We start from the raw sequence: 10,426 nt of genomic DNA, 5'->3' as shown, positions 1-10,426 counted from the left end.
AACTCAAGGGGCACCCTCGAACCCACCAGCGAGTTCGAACCGCACCGGTCATGTACATTTCAAAAATCCCACACAACCGCAACCATGGGATTTCCACGGGGCTTCGGCACCCAACTCAAGAACCACGCAACACTCAGTCATTCCACCCACAATCGCAATTTCACAACATCACAACACATACAAATGTTTTAAATTAAGATCTCCCCATGAATCAATCCAATCCCGAATGGTCCAAATAATCGACGATGTCGTGCAATACGGTACATGCAGTATATGCAGTATACGCAGTCCGTACATTGTCAATCATTTGGAGCAATGCTCCATCCAGTCCGCACATGGCAACACACACAAGCAATGCTCCAGACAATCCGTACATAGTAAATAATCACAAGCAAGTACCCAACAGTCCATACACTGTTAACACTCTCGAGCAAGGATCCATAAGTCTATAAATTGATAACAATCACGAACAAAGCTCCATATGGTCTGTACCTTGGCAACAATGACGATCAAAGTTTCTCCCAGTCACACATGAACAATCACGAGCGAAGCGCCATACAGTATACACAATAACAATCGCGACTCCGCAACAACAAAAACGATGTAATAACGCGAGTCATTAACAACAACCACTGTTACAAAGCAGACACCCGCACGGATGCCGCGTCAATTCGCGGTTATTGCTCGAACTGCCTGGTTGCGATACACCTGATGGTCAAAAAGGTGACGCATCTGTGGGCTTCAACTCACCGCCTTATCTGCAAACAACCAGCCGTTAGCGACACAGTGCTAAGGTGCCAAGGAAGCATCCATCGTGTGGCCCGAGCGAGAGCCCGCAGCAAGCACTCACGAGGTGTTGGCCAGGCTTTGGCTACACGCAGGTTCAGCGCTGCTGAGAGTGAAGCCTCCTGTAGACGCTCACTACAGGGCTTAACAGTCACCGACGGTCGATCTTCATCGGTATGCACGTCAATCCAACTCCGCGGAGACATTTCCACACGTTCCTAAATCCTTTACTGGAGAAGAAGGTTCTACAGATCACCCCTGGTGCGTTCTAAACAGCGCTGCAACTGTGATTCTGTGAGAAGCCTTAGGCTACTGCAAGTGGCTATTTCTAACCCCCACAACGAGCACAGCCAAACCTGGACGAATTTCTCAGCCTAGGTCTATTAAAACGGTGCAGTAAACTGCCATAAGGTTCACCACAATACCTGTACCACAGCTCGGCACAAATACATTTCTGCCATCCGAACACAGATGCCGATTCCCGGACTGCAGGATTAAAACCTCGGTCCATTTTTGCCGCGAGGCACAAATGCCGCAAATTTCCCCCCACTTCTGATGAGCACAGTTGCCTACGTACGGCACGAAAGAAGTTTGACGTACGTCCAACTGCGCTGCCACCCTGTCACTCTGAACACGGCAGTGACTGCTTCACGTCGAGAAGACGCCGATCGTTTTAATGTTGAAGACAATGTGTGAGCTAGAGAGACGACTTTACATCCCAATGCGGGTGGATCGAACCGATCGCGCGTCGTCCGGGGGCGGTGGCGCTGGGGGGGAACTCGACGCAGAACAAACCGTCACAGTCCCTATGGCCACTTATCCACCCACTCCCAAAGTCCCCGGGGCGGCTGCCCTGACCAGCACATGCAAGCAGCATCTTCAAAGTGGGTTGGAGTCGTTTTACTTAGAGAAGTCGGTGGGGGGGGGGGGGGTGGGGGGGCTGTAGCGAGACTTGTAGTACGACGGTGGGGGTGGTAGGGGTGGTGGGGGAGCGATGGTGGTGGGCAAACATTGAGGGTGCAAGAGGGCCGACGATGGCGGGGGGAAAAGGAACACGGCACAGACCGCGGGGCCGTCATCTGGGGCGCCGTTCTGCGTTTATACTTTGCGCAAAAGTGCATGTCTTTTTGTCAACCTTGTGGTCTGGGCAATACTCGGCTGTTTTTAACAACTCAAAACGCCAACTTAAAAACTTTTGGCAAAACCACCCACTAATTATTCCCAGATATTTATTTAGTTAAAAAAACCCATCAGCTCTGTGTTCAATGATTACATTATTAAAGCACTATCCAAATGTCTCCACCTCAAGTATTGTGATATGGAGTTCTTCAACCCTTTCAGTGCAGGCGTTGGCTGCTGACTGGTTGGGCTAGAGCTGGCCCAACCAACGCGTCTTGTCGAGGAAATTAAATGCGGCGACTACAGCGGGCCCAGCTGTGTTGATGAGAATGTCCTACAGAGGCCGATGTGAGCACGATGCTACGTAAACATCGGTGGGAAGAAGTTTTAAGTGGGCACACAGAGAAAGCTGCCAGACTACGTGCGGAATCGACAGCGAGGAGACTGGACGGCCTCAATAGGCGCGCATTCAGCAGCCGTCGCAAGCTTTTAGAATGGACCATGACAAAAATGTAATGAGCGTGTGTGAACAGTACTCGTGTGTGTGTGTATAGTGGATTTTTCTCTAATATTAAGATATTTTTAAGACAAGAATGTGATTTAGAATAAGCTTGACTTGTAATTCCGATTATAATGACCTTTGTTTTTAGCACGCAATACATTTTATGTACATCGTTGTTTGCCGGCAGATTACGTGGTTCATTGTAGAGGGAATCAATAGACTGGATTCAATGTCCGTGACGAAGAAACTCAATGGATGGATCAACAGGTAATCTACATTGCTCCGTCGCCAGTGCTGCAACATCACGGCGCACTGTGAAATCATGGTACGGGAGCCTTACTTCATGAAAATGTCTCCTTAATCTAAAACCCAACTCATTTATCCAGAACATGCTCCCAGTCAGTTTATATTAGTTTGGCGCAGGAGAGAACTGACCTCAATGGTAATACAAACCAACAACAATAACTTCCGATTTACAGCTTTCGTGACTGCAAGGATTCATCTTCTTTGGTTCTTTCGGTAAAGTCACGTAGAATGAGAATAAAATAATAAATTGATAAAATAAAATAACACAATAATATTCTCACGACGTTTCGGCCACAACACAAGCGGCCTTCATCAGATGAAGGGACGAGACTGTCTGGAGGACAGTGCTGGAGTGAAAAAGTCACGCTTTTTTAAGCTGTGTGAGAAGAAACAAAGCGCTTTGACAAAGGAATTAGCATATAATTTAGCATTGAAATGGCTGAGTGATTAGCTTGTGACTGGTCACAGAAATGGCTATGTTAAAGTTAAAGCATACACATCCACAAAGGCACCCCTTGACAAAGGAATTAGCATAGAATTTACCATTGAAATAGCTAAGTTAAAGTATACACATCCGCAGAGGCACCCCTTGACAAAGGAATTAGCATAGAATTTAGCATTGAAATAGCTGAGTGATTAGCTTGTAACTAGTCACAGAAATAGCTATGTTAAAGTCAGAGCATATACATTCACCGAGGCACCTAGTACAAATCAAACAGGAGAATTTAGCATTGAAATAACTAGGCGAATTTAGCATTGAAATAACTGAGTACTCACTGGGCTAATGATAAAATAACGGTACTCACTGGGCTAATGATAAAATAACGGTACTCACTGGGCTAATGATAAAATAACGGTACTCACTGGGCTAATGATAAAATTACGGTACTCACTGGGCTAATGATAAAATAACGGTACTCACTGGGCTAATGATAAAATAACGGTACTCACTGGGCTAATGATAAAATAACGGTACTCACTGGGCTAATGATAAAATAACGGTACTCACTGGGCTAATGATAAAATAACGGTACTCACTGAGTTGATGATAAAATAACAGTACTCGCTGGGCTAATGATAAAATAACGGTACTCACTGGGTTGATGATAAAAAAACAGTACTCGCTGGGCTAATGATAAAATAACGGTACTCGCTGGGCTAATGATAAAATAACGGTACTGACTGGGCTAATGATAAAATAATGGTACTCACCGGCCTAATTATAAAATAACGGTACTCACTGGGCTAATGATAAAATAACGGTACTCACTGGGCTAATGATAAAATAACGGTACTGACTGGGTTAATGATAAAATAACGGTACTCATTGTGCTAATGATAAAATAACGGTACTCACTGGGCTAATGATAATATCACGGTACTCACTGGGCTAATGATAAAATAACGCTACTGACTGGGCTAATGATAAAATAACGGTACTCACTGGGCTAATGATAAAATAACGGTACTCACTGGGCTAATGATAAAATAACAGTACTCACTGGACTAATGATAAAATAACGGTACTGACTGGGCTAATGATAAAATAACGGTACTCACTGGGCTAATGACAAAATAACGGTACTGACCGGGCTAATGATAAAATAACGGTACTCACTGGGCTAATGATTAAACAACAGTACTCACTGGGCTAATGATAAAATAACGGTACTCACTGGGCTAATGATAAAATAACGGTACTCACTGGGCTAATAATAAAATAACGGTACTCACTGGGCTAATGATAAAATAACGGTACTCACTGGGCTAAAGATAAAATAATGGTACTCACTGGGCTAATGATAAAATAATGGTACTCACTGGGCTAATGATAAAATAACCATACTCACTGGGCTAATGATAAAATAACCATACTCACTGGGCTAATGATAAAATAACGGTACTCACTGGGCTAATGATAAAATAACGGTACTCACTGGGTTGATGATAAAATAACAGTACTCGCCGGGCTAATGATAAAATAACGGTACTCGCTGGGCTAATGATAAAATAACGGTACTGAATGGGCTAATGATAAAATAATGGTACTCACCGGCCTAATTATAAAATAACGGTACTCATTGGGCTAATGATAAAATAACGGTACTCACTGGGCCAATGATAAAATAACGGTACTGACTGGGCTAATGATAAAATAACGGTACTCACTGGGCTAATGATAAAATAATGGTACTCGCTGGGCTAATGATAAAATAACGGAACTCGCTGGGCTAATGATAAAATAACGGTACTCGCTGGGCTAATGATAAAATAACGGTACTCACTGGGCTAATGATAAAATAACAGTACTGACTGGACTAATCATAGAATAACAGTACTCACTGGGCTAATGATAAAATAACGGTACTCACTGGGCTAATGATAAAATAACGGTACTCACTGGGCTAATGATAAAATAACGGTACTCACTGGGCTAATGATAAAATAACGGTTCTCACTGGGCTAATGATAAAATAACGGTACTCACTGGGCTAATGATAAAATAACGATTCTCACTGGGCTAATGATAAAATAACGGTACTCACTGGGCTAATGATAAAATAACGGTACTCACTGGGCTAATGATAAAATAACCATACTCACTGGGCTAATGATAAAATAACAGTACTCACTGGACTAATGATTAAATAACGGTACTGACTGGGCTAATGATAAAAAATAACGGTACTCACTGAGTTGATGATAAAATAACAGTACTCGCTGGGCTAATGATAAAATAACGGTACTCACTGGGTTGATGATAAAATAACAGTACTCGCTGGGCTAATGATAAAATAACGGTACTCGCTGGGCTAATGATAAAATAACGGTACTGACTGGGCTAATGATAAAATAATGGTACTCACCGGCCTAATTATAAAATAACGGTACTCACTGGGCTAATGATAAAATAACGGTACTCACTGGGCTAATGATAAAATAACGGTACTGACTGGGTTAATGATAAAATAACGGTACTCATTGTGCTAATGATAAAATAACGGTACTCACTGGGCTAATGATAATATCACGGTACTCACTGGGCTAATGATAAAATAACGCTACTGACTGGGCTAATGATAAAATAACGGTACTCACTGGGCTAATGATAAAATAACGGTACTCACTGGGCTAATGATAAAATAACAGTACTCACTGGACTAATGATTAAATAACGGTACTGACTGGGCTAATGATAAAATAACGGTAGTCACTGGGCTAATGACAAAATAACGGTACTGACCGGGCTAATGATAAAATAACGGTACTCACTGGGCTAATGATTAAACAACAGTACTCACTGGGCTAATGATAAAATAACGGTACTCACTGGGCTAATGATAAAATAACTGTACTCACTGGGCTAATGATAAAATAACGGTACTCACTGGGCTAATGATAAAATAACGGTACTCACTGGGCTAATGATAAAATAACGGTACTCACTGGGCTAATGATAAAATAATGGTACTCACTGGGCTAATGATAAAATAACCATACTCACTGGGCTAATGGTAAAATAACCATACTCACTGGGCTAATGATAAAATAACGGTACTCACTGGGCTAATTATAAAATAACGGTTCTCACTGGGTTGATGATAAAATAACAGTACTCGCCGGGCTAATGATAAAATAACGGTACTCGCTGGGCTAATGATAAAATAACGGTACTGACTGGGCTAATGATAAAATAATGGTACTCACCGGCCTAATTATAAAATAACTGTACTCACTGGGCTAATGATAAAATAACGGTACTCACTGGGCCAATGATAAAATAACGGTACTGACTGGGCTAATGATAAAATAACGGTACTCACTGGGCTAATGATAAAATAATGGTACTCGCTGGGCTAATGATAAAATAACGGTACTCGCTGGGCTAATGATAAAATAACAATACTCGCTGGGCTAATGATAAAATAACGGTACTCACTGGGCTAATGATAAAATAACGGTACTGACTGGACTAATCATAGAATAACAGTACTCACTGGGCTAATGATAAAATAACGGTACTCACTGGGCTAATGATAAAATAACGGTACTCACTGGGCTAATGATAAAATAACGGTACTCACTGGGCTAATGATAAAATAACGGTTCTCACTGGGCTAATGATAAAATAACGGTACTCACTGGGCTAATGATAAAATAACGGTACTCACTGGGCTAATGATAAAATAACCATACTCACTGGGCTAATGATAAAATAACCATACTCACTGGGCTAATGATAAAATAACGGTACTCACTGGGCTAATGATAAAATAACGGTACTCACTGGGTTGATGATAAAATAACAGTACTCGCTGGGCTAATGATAAAATAACGGTACTCGCTGGGCTAATGATAAAATAACGGTACTGACTGGGCTAATGATAAAATAATGGTACTCACCGGCCTAATTATAAAATAACTGTACTCACTGGGCTAATGATAAAATAACGGTACTCACTGGGCCAATGATAAAATAACGGTACTGACTGGGCTAATGATAAAATAACGGTACTCACTGGGCTAATGATAAAATAATGGTACTCGCTGGGCTAATGATAAAATAACGGTACTCGCTGGGCTAATGATAAAATAACAATACTCGCTGGGCTAATGATAAAATAACGGTACTCACTGGGCTAATGATAAAATAACGGTACTGACTGGACTAATCATAGAATAACAGTACTCACTGGGCTAATGATAAAATAACGGTACTCACTGGGCTAATGATAAAATAACGGTACTCACTGGGCTAATGATAAAATAACGGTACTCACTGGGCTAATGATAAAATAACGGTTCTCACTGGGCTAATGATAAAATAACGGTACTCACTGGGCTAATGATAAAATAACGGTACTCACTGGGCTAATGATAAAATAACCATACTCACTGGGCTAATGATAAAATAACCATACTCACTGGGCTAATGATAAAATAACGGTACTCACTGGGCTAATGATAAAATAACGGTACTCACTGGGTTGATGATAAAATAACAGTACTCGCTGGGCTAATGATAAAATAACGGTACTCGCTGGGCTAATGATAAAATAACGGTACTGACTGGGCTAAGGATAAAATAATGGTACTCACCGGCCTAATTATAAAATAACGGTACTCACTGGGCTAATGATAAAATAACGGTACTCACTGGGCTAATGATAAAATAACGGTACTGACTGGGTTAATGATAAAATAACGTTACTCACTGTGCTAATGATAAAATAACGGTACTCACTGGGCTAATGATAATATCACGGTACTCACTGGGCTAATGATAAAATAACGCTACTGACTGGGCTAATGATAAAATAACGGTACTCACTGGGCTAATGATAAAATAACGGTACTCACTGGGCTAATGATAAAATAACAGTACTCACTGGACTAATGATTAAATAACGGTACTGACTGGGCTAATGATAAAATAACGGTACTCACTGGGCTAATGATAAAATAATGGTACTGACCGGGCTAATGATAAAATAACGGTACTCACTGGGCTAATGATTAAAAAACGGTACTCACTGGGCTAATGATAAAACAATGGTACTCACTGGGCTAATGATAAAATAACGGTACTGACCGGGCTAATGATAAAATAACAATACTCACTGGGATATTGATAAAATAACGGTCCTCACTGGGCTAATGATAACATAACGGTACTCACTCGGCTAATGATAAAATAACGGTACTCACTGGGCTAATGATAAAATAACAGTACTCAATGGGCTAATGATAAAATAACGGTACTCACTGGGCTAATGATAAAATAACGGTACTCACTGGGCTAATGATAAAATAACGGTACTCACTGGGCTAATGATAAAATTACGGTACTCACTGGGCTAATGATAAAATAACCATACTCACTGGGCTAATGATAAAATAACGGTACTCACTGGGCTAATGATAAAATAACGGTACTCACTGGGCTAATGATAAAATAACGGTACTCACTGAGTTGATGATAAAATAACAGTACTCGCTGGGCTAATGATAAAATAACGGTACTCACTGGGTTGATGATAAAATAACAGTACTCGCTGGGCTAATGATAAAATAACGGTACTCGCTGGGCTAATGATAAAATAACGGTACTGACTGGGCTAATGATAAAATAATGGTACTCACCGGCCTAATTATAAAATAACGGTACTCACTGGGCTAATGATAAAATAACGGTACTCACTGGGCTAATGATAAAATAACGGTACTGACTGGGTTAATGATAAAATAACGGTACTCATTGTGCTAATGATAAAATAACGGTACTCACTGGGCTAATGATAATATCACGGTACTCACTGGGCTAATGATAAAATAACGCTTCTGACTGGGCTAATGATAAAATAACGGTACTCACTGGGCTAATGATAAAATAACGGTACTCACTGGGCTAATGATAAAATAACAGTACTCACTGGACTAATGATTAAATAACGGTACTGACTGGGCTAATGATAAAATAATGGTACTCACCGGCCTAATGATAAAATAACGGTACTCACTGGGCTAATGATAAAATAACGGTACTCACTGGGCTAATGATAAAATAACGGTACTGACTGGGTTAATGATAAAATAACGGTACTCACTGTGCTAATGATAAAATAACGGTACTCACTGGGCTAATGATAATATCACGGTACTCACTGGGCTAATGATAAAATAACGCTACTGACTGGGCTAATGATAAAAGAACGGTACTCACTGGGCTAATGATAAAATAACGGTACCGTGCATTAGTGCACCTGTGTGGTGCCACAACAGCGAAGCCGCTCCGTCGAAACCGTGGCCGTCGCTGTGCTGCTGCGACCGAGAAGCCACCCGGCTCCCGTCACAGCACTCCCCCCCCCCCCCACATAAACACACACACTCACGTAGGGCCTCGTGGGGAGGGGGCGGGCACCTGCCCTGAGTTTTTACCCGAGAGGCCCCCTCGTGGGGGTGCTCCACGGTTTCTCAGGGCCAGGGAATTGGCAGGCACCCCCCCCCCCCCCCCCCAGGCCAAATGACACTGGGGCGCCGTGGCTTAACTTAAATGACCACCCATGATGTACCGCGGGTTAGCGCCTCTACCCATGATGCACTGCGGGTTAGCCTCTCTACCCATGATGCACCGCGGATTAACGGTTCTACCCATGATGCACCGCGGATTGGCGGCGCGAGGGCTTTGAAGATCAACAGGAGGGAGGGATCGAGGAGCCGTCACCTCACTGTTACTCGCACGTCCGTGAGACGGGGCAGAGAGCAGCCAGATTCCGTTTGCAGCATCATCTTGCCGCGACCTCCATCGCCGCGAGGTCGGACCGCAAGTACGAGGGAGAGAGGTAAGTCTAAAGGTGGCGAAATTCGGAGAGAAAATAGAGAGAGCGGACAGGTCGATTAAGTATCGGGCAGTAGAGAGATAGGTTAGACCTGTCCTGCTGGTCCGCACTGACACGCACAGTCTAGTCTGTTTATTCGTGGAGAATAAATAATCGACGGTAAAATAAAACAAGATTACGCAATTCAAGCGCGTGATGGTGCTGCTGCTGCTGGCGGTGGTTACCACGTGTGTAGAGCTGCGCTGTGAGGTACCCGGGTACGCGCGTGCATAATCATACAACGGTTGTTGCGGTTGTGGCAGTGGTAGTTGTGGCTATCGTGGTGGTGGTGGGCAGTGTGGTCGGTGGCACGACTGGTGGTGCTCGTGCGGAG

Source organism: Petromyzon marinus, unplaced genomic scaffold (genome assembly GCF_048934315.1).
Source record: "Petromyzon marinus isolate PM22_M1 ecotype Great Lakes invasive population unplaced genomic scaffold, UKy_Petmar_22M1.pri1.0 PM_G_Scaffold_7, whole genome shotgun sequence".
Lineage (NCBI taxonomy): Eukaryota > Metazoa > Chordata > Hyperoartia > Petromyzontiformes > Petromyzontidae > Petromyzon > Petromyzon marinus.
This window is presented reverse-complemented; position numbering follows the sequence as displayed.